An 11,693-nucleotide genomic window follows, 5' to 3' on the forward strand; every position below is an offset into this window, starting at 1 on the left:
AGGCTTTGAATAGTGCTTCCTGGAAATACCACACAGCACCCCAAATTCAGTGGAACCCCCTCATCCTGCAGCAGTTCCTTGGAGCTTGGGCTGTAGTCTGTCACCCCACATTGTCTCTGCTCCCAAGAGACTGAAAACACCATGACAAGCTGTCGGCTTTGGCACTAGCCAAAGAACAGGGGTTTAGAAACTGTTTTATAGAATCCCTTTCATCAAAGCAGAGAAGGGAAGAAATGGTTATTTTACCTCTAGGCCAGGCCCCCAGCTCTTTGTTGCTGGCTTCTCTGAATGAGTTGACAAGTTCTGTAGGCTTCACTCTGAACATAAATTTCCAACAGAAGAGTTTAGAGTCCCTTAACCTCTACCCAATCATACTGCTTCTCCAGTTAAATGTGGGGAAAACAACCTTAGTGTTTTTATTCAAGAGTCAAAATGCCTAACTCGATCAGACCTTGCTCAGATCTTGGCCCTCCCCTCATTATCACCTCCACCCACCAGAGACCACTGACACCATAAATGCCTGGGAGGTGGTGGCTTAGTCCACACTACACCAAATTCCTGGCTTGAATGATTTTTTTTTATACTAAGTTAATTTCTTTGTCATCTTACAGATGCATTTTTTCTTTCTTTTTTTTAAAATTTATTTATTAATTTTTGGCTGCGTTGGGTCTTCATTGCTGTACGTGGGCTTTCTCTAGTTGCGGCGAGTTGGGGCTACTCTTTGTTGCGGTGCAGGGGCTTCTCATTGTGGTGGCTTCTCTTTGGAGCACAGACTCTAGGTGAGCGGGCTTCAGTAGTTGTGGCACGTGGGCTCATTCGTTGTGGCTCATGGGCTCTAGAGTGCAGGCTCAGTAGCTGTGGAACATAGGCTTAGTTGCTCCACAGCATGTGGGACCTTCCTGGACCAGGGCTCAAACCTGCGTCCCCTGCATTGGCAGGCAGATTCTTAACCACTGTGCCACCAGGGAAGTCTCTACCTTTTCTTTCTAAATAGATATATGCTGGCAATTGAATAATCTAGATATTTTTCTAATCCCAATCAGATGAACTAACACCTTTAAATGCTGATCATATGCCAGGCACTAGGTTGGGAACCTTTATTTATTTTGTGTCATAAGTAGTAGAACCTCAAGCTAATATACTCACAATTCTTTCTATAGAAGCTACCATTTAATTTTATGAAGTGACCACTTATAATAGCATTGGAAACAAATGTCTGTGCCTACAATTTTCTAAATTTCTTCACTTTCATTTCTACAACTATGGCAATGTTACTTTATTTCTATATACCTTCCTTCAGAACAAAGTGTGAACAGTAATTCTTCTTAGTATTGTATCTTATAATATCTTAAGAAGAGCACTGAATTGGAAAATTTGAAGATCATTGCCCTAAGAGCCAGCTAAGGTTGGATGGAAGACTTTGTGAAAGTCATTCAAACATTCTTGGTCTCAGTTTTACCACCTAAGACATTAAAAAATTAGAGTAGGTGCTCACTAGGGACCTCTTTAATTCTAAGCATCTAAAAATCCTTCAGAGAAAGAATGTACTTTGGAAACAACTAACCAGGTATATGTTTTTTGAAGTGTTAATGATTGACAGGTTGTGACACTGAAATCAGTTAAACACGAATCAAATATTTACAAATACCTCCCATGCAGTGTATTTTCCATTTTGGGAAGGTATTAGGCAATGGAACATTTCTCAGATATTTTTACTGGAAGAGACTAATTAGGTTGAGTTTTTTGTTTCTGCTATGTAAAGTTCCCACTAAAGCAATAATGATATGTGAAATGCTCTGTTTATTCATAGACTAAAATATCACATTAAGAATTATTTAGCAAGTTGCTCTCAGACTAAGAGGCTTGTGATTTGCCTAATAATACTTTTCTAAAAGTACTAAAAGACCAAATCTATTGTTGTTGTTAATATTAACAATTATAATTCAAAATATCAATGATGTTCTCATTAAATATAGGCACTGTTCCTTGTTGTCCTAAAATGTAAGTCAGAAGTCAGGCTTTATATTTTTAACTCAGCTACTAACTTTTGAGACAATAAAATGTCAAGCCATTTCAATTCTCTCAAAAGATGGAAAAAATGCCATTCAACCAATTACCCCAATCACTGTGGACAGGTAGAGACCATGTTAATTGTTCTCCAGGCATTAATATAGAAAGCTTTGAAAAACACCCACTATGTTTTCTAAGTTAACTTTCTAAAGTTTCCTAAATTAGTTTTCTAAAATAACAAAATAATGCCTAAATGTTTACTAAGTTTATTACAAATTGATTTTCATGCTTTTCTAAAGTTTTCAATTTTCCATTTAAATTTTCAACCTGTTCATTCTTTCAGCATGAATTCCACATGCATATTACCTATTTTAAAAAAAATTTTTTTTCCCCTTTATTTGTCCTGAAGCAAACTTTCTGAGGCTTCAGTGATTACCTAATCATACTGGAATTTAGGATTTGATAACCAAGTCCACATTCCTCCCATCCACACCCTTCATTGTGCAAGAGACTTTGATCTTATCTCCTTCTGGGCCTTTTCCACATCAGAATCCTAGTCTTTCGAATCTCCTTCCAGATGAAAGTTTTCCATTCCTTAATTTTTATTACCCTTCTTTTACTGACCTTTGTTTATGTATTTTTAGCTCTATTTTCTTCCTTGAGTGTGTTGTCCAAAAACACATCATGGCTTTTGAGGAAAAGAAAACTATGTTTTCTTTCATCATTATAATGTTTCCTAATAATATCCAGTATTTCATTTATCTTGTATTAAAACAACACATTGAGTAATTAAATGAAAATTTCTACCCTTACATTCAAATTGACATCTTTTACCTTGAAATCATGTTTTCTGTTATTCATTACAGGATGTCAACCATGATGTTTGCCCAGGCTGAATATCACTTGACACTTTCTTGTTCATTTCTATTATTAGGAGAAGTTTTCTTAGTTCCTTTCCTTCCATTATTACTTAAGTGGAAAATGTGTTTCCCAGAACACACCAGCCTAAGAGTAAAAAAATAATCACAATGGCAATCAGGCATCAGGATTTTTCTGGTTACACCCCAGCATGCTCTGGAGAAAACTGAGCCTCCAAAAAATTCAAGAATGTGTTCTTCTGAATATTCTATTGGCTGCTGTCTTCTTTTTAAGAGCACTCAAGTGATACCTCCTGTTGCTCTTGATATCCAAAGCAGTAGCCAGGAAGACAGTGACCATGGCCCCATACCAGAGCGTGCCCACGGCTGCAGCCCACTGAGGTCTGCGCTGGACGCCTGGTTTTTGGCCCCAGGGTAGTGTCTATCTTCTGTAGCTCCCGGCACCACTGTCATTGCCATCACAAACCCTAAAGACCTCTGCTCTTTTGATTTTCACTTGTTCTCCATTTATACTCCCTTATCTTGGGATTTAGTCCTGAATCCAAGGAGCCTAAACTAGGGGAGAGTTCATCCCCCAAACACTGGCTGACCATTCTCAAGCCCAACCTAGGCTATCAACACTGAACTCTCTTCCCACATGACAAGTTATTTCCCACAGGTTCTTTGTGTGTTTGTTGCCACAGTGTGTTCTACATATGCGTGATCTAATTTCATCCTTATGATCACCCCCGGAAAAGGTGGTGCCACCAATTTTACAGATGAAAAAACAGGGCATCAAGAAATTAAATTAATTACCCTACATAACATAGTTGACAAGAGACAGAACCCAGAATTAAACCTGGTCTCCAGCCCCAAACCCTGAAGTATAACACACAGATTTTTCCACTTTCTAGTGATTTGTGTTTCAGATATGCTGCTTCCTAAACCTCATATTATACAGCCTCAATGTCAGGGAATCCCAGAGGTCGTGTGACACTTCTTCACAAGACGTGGCCGAACATGCTAGAATCCTAAAGCTAACATGATTCTGGCCCCGACTCCAGTTCTTATGTGTAAAAGTGTTAGCATGCGGTCAAGGGAGCTTGCGCTCCACAGATGTGAAGACCTGGGCATGGATACATGCTTTGCAAGTATTTGTATAGACCCCGGACCCTGAGATTTTCTCCTCTATGCAATTGGCTAAGAACATTTTCCAGGGTTGAAAAGGGCCTGGTGCTATCAGGCTTCTCTCTTTCTTCTCTTCTGCAAGCTTCAAAGTCCTCTCTGTCACGTCTAGGTCTTTTCTAAAAGTCACATATAAGCCTTCTCGGATTCTCTGAGGCAGAGCATGAACTCTCCTTACCCTGTAAACTTATCACCTTCTACAGACTTCTCTCAGCCTCCACATCACATTGCTTCAGAATATCTGTAGGTCTGTCTTGCTCAGTAGGCTCTGAGGTAGTTGAGAATACGGACCGTGTCTTACTCAGGGTGTAGCCCTAGTGTCCAGAAATAACAGGAACTCCTGGAAAACTCCATGACTAATACTCGCTCTTTACAGATATATAAACTAGATTTTGTTTTATGTTTTCTAAACCTTATTCCCTAAGCAATTTATTTCACACTTCTCACCTACATGTCTCTGACAGCAGAAAGATGTGTCCAGAGGGTCAAGAGGCCTAATTCTACACAATGTACTTGCCGTGAATTCAAATTCTGACATCTTGATTATCATTTGTTTCCATCTTGCTGCAGGTTACTCCATAATCCAATGTGCCCAAGATTGTAACAGATGAGATCATCTGGAATGAAATACAGATAAATATATTTATTTTCTATTTTCTTAAATATGAATTTATTTTCAGGTGCAACTTAGGAGAAAATATGATCAGCTGATCAAACTGTTGTTTCATGGATGTTATTTCACAAATAAGAATTATAAAAGGAGGACTTGAATAGCTAGATGTTTGGAAAACATGCTATATTGGTTCCTTTTTCTTTTGATAAGAGAGATATCATGGTAGTAGAAGCACAGACTCTAAAGCCAGACCCCTGAGTTTAAATCATGGCTTCCCCACTACTAGTTGTGTGATATTGACAAATTTCCTACCATCTTTGTGCCTCTGTTTTCCCATCTTCCAGATGGAGGTGATATTTGTACTTACCTCATAGAGTTGTTGTGAGGATTAAGTGAGTTAATATATGTTAAGCATTTAGAACAGTGCCTGACACATATTGATATTATTATTATGTTTTAAATGTTTCACATTATGTATGGTAGAGTAAAACTGAGGCTCCACTAAGATACGACAAGGATCTGTCACCTCACCTTGTTCCACCTCTCTCACCTTTACATGTTACAACATCTAGAAATGCTCATACTTCTTTTTGAGAAGCAAGTTGTGATAGATTCTTGTAAATACTTATGATGTTCAAAAGCTCCTCTTTACTATAACATAAAAGTAGTATTTTATTTGTTTTCTCATAAGGATTTACAATCCTGTAAGGGCTTACACGTGCCTTGTGACTGCTGACTCTCTGTAGGAACTCTGGCTTATTTACTAGGCATGACGTTATCGGGAAGCCATGTTGCCGAGGGAAAGCAGGTCATACTTGTGTGTACCCGACCAAACTAGGCTTTGATTTAGAGCCTTTAACTATGTCCCTAGTGCAACTTGGATAATAACATATGAGTTGAAAACCCAACCTTTATATAGTGGTTTGTAGTTTAACAAAGTGTTTTGAATATATTGTCTCATTCAATACTCAAAAAAATCTGAAAAAAAATTAGTAAATCCATTTTGCAGATGATGAACGTTATGGACAGTACCAAATATCCAACCAGAATGTGGCTTAATAGTTATCTTTAGGGATAAACATTGACATATTAATAAAATGATTATTTGGATTTTCTTCAAAATAATCCAACTGGGGAAGGGAGTATAGCTGAAAAGAAATTGGCCAGGAGTTGACAAATGTTGGAGTCGGATGACGGATATTTGGGGCTCATTATCCTATTCCATCTACTTTTGTTCCTTTTTAAAATTTTTCCATAATTTAAAAAACATTGTTTAAGTTAAAAAATGTGTTTCTGATTTTCCAAAATATCAGTATAACTCCTGGCTGTGTTCTTGATCTGCCAGCTGCCATTGAGTGAGTCTGTGCCCAGTTTCCTCATCTGTAAAATGATGATAATAGCAGTGCTCCCCTCATAGGGAAGCTGTGAGAATTAGATGAGCTGCAGGCAGCTCTTCATACACTGTTATTCTGATTCCTCGTTGTTTGCTTTTTCCATAACAAGCTAACATTCACTTTGAACAAAATATTAATAAACTCATTCATTCTTTCAATAAATAAACGCCTAAATGATGTGCAAGGAATGTTCTCAACACTGGAGATACAGAGGTGAATAGAATAAGCAGATTACTTGCCTTCCTTAGCTTGAATTCTAGTGGGAAGAAAAAAGAAAAAGAAAAAAAGACATATGCATAGAATGTGTTAAATGCTAATGGAGAAAATATAGCAGGATAAGGGGGATAAAGAGTGATGGGAAGGGGACAGCTATTTGAGCTGGGGTGCTCAGGAGATGGGCGGTGTTGTGCTAGACTCTGCTCTCACCAGCTCAGGAGAACCAACTAAGTTTCAGAAATTTTGTACGCCAGTCGTAAAACGCAATTATCACTAAAAATTAAATTACATCAATTTAAAATTAAATAAATTTTATAAAAACAAAAGTAATAAATATTTAAAACTCATCACTTCCTAACTGCTTTCCTGCATTTCACTGTCATTCTTGCCACGGGTTGTCCGTGTCTGCGTCCGTGTCTGTGTGGGAGAATTGCTGTGTGACAGTGCCCACTGCTACCCGTCTGTTCCCAACTTCCCCTACACTGACCCCATTATAGAAGCTTGAAATTGCCCAGGGTGGAAGTAGTTACACTGGGAAATGTGGCGAATGCAACAAATCAGGGCTTGGTTCATTGTTTGGTGATGGTCACCCTAAACTTCAGCAAATGATGAATAAAATTGTCAACAATACAGATGAAACTTAAAATTGTGTTATAATATAAATATCACACATTTTTCTTCAGAGAGCCAGTTCTTAAGCATTTACCAGCACATCACAGGTAAACCTCTCTAATAAAGTGACAAGGAGACTCGGAGATGAGAGTGAGCCTTGCAGACGTCCTGGGGAAGAGTGTTCCCGGCAGAGGAAGCAGCAAGTGCAGGCCAGTGTGGCTATAAGCAAGGGAGCAAAGAAGAAATGCTTGAGATCAGAGTGGTAAAAAAGCCAGCGCTTGTGGCAACTTATGGATCGTTATAAAGACCACCTTTTAATCTGGGAGAGACAGAAAAACCCTGGAGAGTTCTGAGCAGAGACGTAACCTGATCTGACTTACATTTTAATAGGTTGCTGTAGCTGCTGTGGAGAGTAAACTGCCAGAGGGAAACACAGAAGCAGAAAGATCAGGTAGGATGCGAGAGTCCAAGGATGAGGTGATGTTGGCTTTCACCTCCGTGGTAGGGAGATGTTTAAGATGGTCACCTTTTAGAAAAAAATTGGGTGATTTGTAGAGATGTGGATGGACCTAGAGACTGTCATACAGAGTGAAGTAAGTCAGAAAGAGAAAAACAAATGTCATGTATTAACGCATATATGTGGAACCTAGAATAATGGTACAGATGAGCTGGTTTGCAGGGCAGAAATAGAGACACAGATGTAGAGAACAAACGTATGGACACCAAGGGGGGAAAGTGGTGGGGGGAGGTGGTGGTGGTGTGATGAATTGGGAGATTGGGATTGACATATATACACTAATATGTATAATACGGATAACTAATAAGAACCTGCTGTATAAAAAAATAACTAAAATAAAATTCAAAGAAAAATAACAAAATGGTCACCTTTTAGATATATTTTAATGGGAGAGTCAACAGGACTTGCTGAAAGATTGGAAATTGGAGATGAGAGAAAGGAAAGTCCAGGACGACGTACAGTTTGGGCCTAGGCAACTGGAGGGTGAGTTGGTGTTCACCAGGATGGAGAGGACAAGGATGGTGTTTATCAAGACTGTAGGGGGGCTTCCCTGGTGGCGCAGTGGTTGAGAGTCTGCCTGCCGATGCAGAGGACATGGGTTTGAGCCCTGGTCCGGGAAGATCCCACATGCCGTGGAGCAACTGGGCCCGTGAGCCACAACTACTGAGCCTGTGTGTCTGGAGCCATGCTCCACAATGAGAGGCCACGACAGTGAGAGACCCGCGCACAGCGATGAAGAGTGGCCCCCGCTCGCCGCAACTGGAGAAAGCCCTCACACAGAAACGAAGACCCAACACAGCCAAAAATAAATTAATTAATTAAAAAAAATTTAAAAAGACTGTAGGAAGGGGAGGGAAGAAGTGGGAGTTTGGTTTGGCTTTGGACACATTAAATGGATGCCTATTAGACATCCTGATGAAGATATTACATAGGCAGTTGGGTATTTGTGTGAGGAGTTCAGGGGAAAAGTTTAGGCTAAATGCATGTTTAGCTGGTGTTTAAAGCCATGAGGCTGATTGAGATCATGCAGGGGGACAGTTTAAAAAGGTAAGAGGTTAAGGATTAAGGTCTGGGTGTTGAGCCATACAGTACTCCAACATCAAAGGGTCTAAGAAATGAAAAGGAACCAGCACAGAAGGCTGAGAAGGTGAGCCTGTAAAACCATTGTTATTTATTTCTTTGCACCCTGGTTCTTTCCTGCAAAGCCTTTGAGACAGCAAACAATGAAAACAAATAATAAGCTAATAAAACAGAAATAGAAAAAAGTCTGTGTCAATAGAAAGACTAAAAATATGTGAACTGTGAGAAACAACAGTATAGTTACTGTGAACTTCACGTTTCGTTCTGAGTTTCCTAAAACTCAAAGTAAAAAGGAAACACAATCAGTGTATTAGTTTGCTAGGGCTGCCATAAAAAAATACCACAAACTGAGTGACTTAAACAACAGAAATGTACTTTCTATAGTTCTAGAGGCTGGAAGTCTAAGATGAAGGTGTCAGCAGGTTTGGTTTCTCCTGAGGCTTCTCCTCTTGGCTTGCAGATGGCCACCTTCTCCCTGTGTCTTCACATGGCCTTTCCTCTGTGCACCCCTAGGGTCTCTTCCTCTTTTTAAAAGGACAGCATTCCTATTGGATTAGGATCCCAAACTTATGACCTCATTTAGCCTTAATAACTCTTTAAAGGGCCTATCTCCAAATATATTCACATTGGAGGTTAGGAATTCAATTTTGGGGGAGACACAATTTAGTCTACAACAATCAATGACACAATTTTTACTAACAAAATTCTAAGAGATATACTCAAGTAGGACTGTATGCTATAATTGTTATGTTAGTCCTCTTTAAGTCAATACTATTATAGAATACTTGGTTTGCTCAAATATTACTTTTAATGATTTTATTAAAGGTACATGTGAGAAAGTGTCCAAAGAGAACGTCCCCGAGCTGAGTAGAGGAGGCTGGGAACTGAGCATGCCCCAGGGTGCCGGCTTCAGAAATGCAAATGTCTCTCTAAGAAATAAGTGCTGCTCTTACTCTGCTTTGATTGCATCTTTAGGTTTTGATGTTGAGAAGAGGAGTATACCAAATGTAAAATAGATAGCTAGTGGGAAGCAGCCGCATAGCACAGGGAGATCAGCTCGGTGGTTTGTGACCACCTAGAGGGGTGGGATAGGGAGGGTGGGAGGGAGACACAAGAGAGAAGAGATATGGGAACATATGTATATGTATAACTGATTCACTTTTTTATGCAGCAGAAACTAACACACCATTGTAAAGCAATTATACTCCAATAAAGATGTTAAAAAAAAAAAAAAAAACTCCATAAAAAAAAAAGAAGAGGAGTAGGTAATCAGGCAGGAAAAATTCTACATAATCCTTACTAAAATCCAAGTCAGATGTTGGAAGGCAATGCTGTATGCATCACTATTAGAAATAAAGATAAAAATCAAACACTGAAAAAATTCTGTGGACCAGGACCACCAATATTCAAGATATGATGGGGAGTCACAAAACTTAAGAAAATTACTTATTGAAAAAAGCATGACTCCTTTATATTCTCTAGGAGGTGTATAAGTACTTATTTTTACTTTAACCTAAAAAAATAAATATATAAAGATTCTAGAGACTTGTGACTTCTCATGGTTTACTAGGGCATTTTTATCTTCACCTGTTAGCTTGCTCTGATAAGCTGTAAACCTTTAACATGGAAAAGGACTTGTTTATTTTGGGGGGAGGGGGAGGAATAGAAATATTGCTGTAGACTATGCCCACTTTGAGGTCATGCTTAGTAGGAGCACAAGAAGAAGAATGCCAAAGAACATTCCTGAGGGATGAAGTAGCTGGTAGCATGCCCAGGTAGAAATAAGTACATGAAGAGAGAATTCTATGAGAAAGGTGGTACCTGGTGTTATTGACTCTGAATACTGAAACATCGAACGTAGTTGAGTCATTCCTTTCCATAAAGACAGCAACGTGAGTAACAGGCAGGCATCTTTACCTAGGAACTTGTTGAAGATAACACAACAGTTAATTGAGGATCACTAAACCACAATGATGAAATGAGGATTTACATTCATTTTACTAACTACCTAATGGTCCAGATAACACTAGTTTCATGAAATGTTCTGTGCAGAAAAAGTTTCCACGTCAAAGAAATTGGGAAAATCCTACAGACTTCGAATCTAATATAACTTCACAACTTCCATTAGCATGTTTATTGTTCTGAAATATACTTTAGTTAAAATTTTAAAAGGCCTTTAACTTTGTTTAAAATGTCAAATTTACTTGACCAAGAAACACTTTTTTTTAATGATACCTATTAATATCTTGATGAACCAAAAAATTTTAGAACAGTGACAATTTTTTAGCACAACCAACATTTTATATTATAACCCATTGCACTCACCCTAATATAACAAAATCTTCACAAAATAACATGAAAAATGTAATTTTTTTCCACTTCTTTCTTTTTTTTTAACATAAGTAACAACCCCACTAAATTGATTTGACCTGTTAAACCATTTTAACTCACAGTTTAAGAAACAGCGCTTTTGATGATGATGCATAGAGGGAGGCAAGGATGTAATGACGAGAAAGATGTGCAAGGAGTTCCATACCCTGCCCTTTAGGTCAGCTGATCCTCCCATGCGACCATGCACCTACTGCCCATTAAAGCAAGCCCAGAGCACTCTCTGATGTTTCTCCCATTGCTTTTTAGATTTTCCTACCAAAGTATCCTTGATAATCTTTATAATAGCAAAGGAGAGAGAATATGTATGCAACCCTGGATGGCTGTAGCATAGCCCAAAGCAACCACTGGCAGGGGTAAATTGTCTTTGAAGTCTTAGGTTTTATCTTAAAAATTCATGCAAAATTTGCATTTGACTCTGTAATGTAGAAAGTAATGTAATGTAAACTATCATTAAACACAACTGACATTCCAGGAAAGTGCTCCAGGGAGGTTTTTTTTCCTGCAGATTTTCCTGCTGTGCCACTAAGAGATTTTGTCACACTGTTCTGAGGAATGACTCTTATTCTTTCACCTAATCCCACCCCAGTTTGATCCAGGATTGTTTCTGTTTCTCCATCTCTCTAATCCTCAAATTCTAACTCTATTTCTTGCCCCTGCAGCCACAGATTTAACAATCCTTCTGATTCACCTCCTTGTATTTTTGATCTTTGTATTCCTTTATGGTTTTTAAATTTATTTATTTCTGGCTGCATTGGGTCTTCGTTGCTGCTCATGGGCTTTCTCTAGTTGCGGCGAGCAGGGGCTACTCTTCGTTGTGG

The sequence above is a fragment of the Balaenoptera borealis genome, assembly GCF_965194805.1.
Source record: "Balaenoptera borealis genome assembly, chromosome: 9".
Classification (NCBI taxonomy): Eukaryota; Metazoa; Chordata; class Mammalia; order Artiodactyla; family Balaenopteridae; genus Balaenoptera; species Balaenoptera borealis.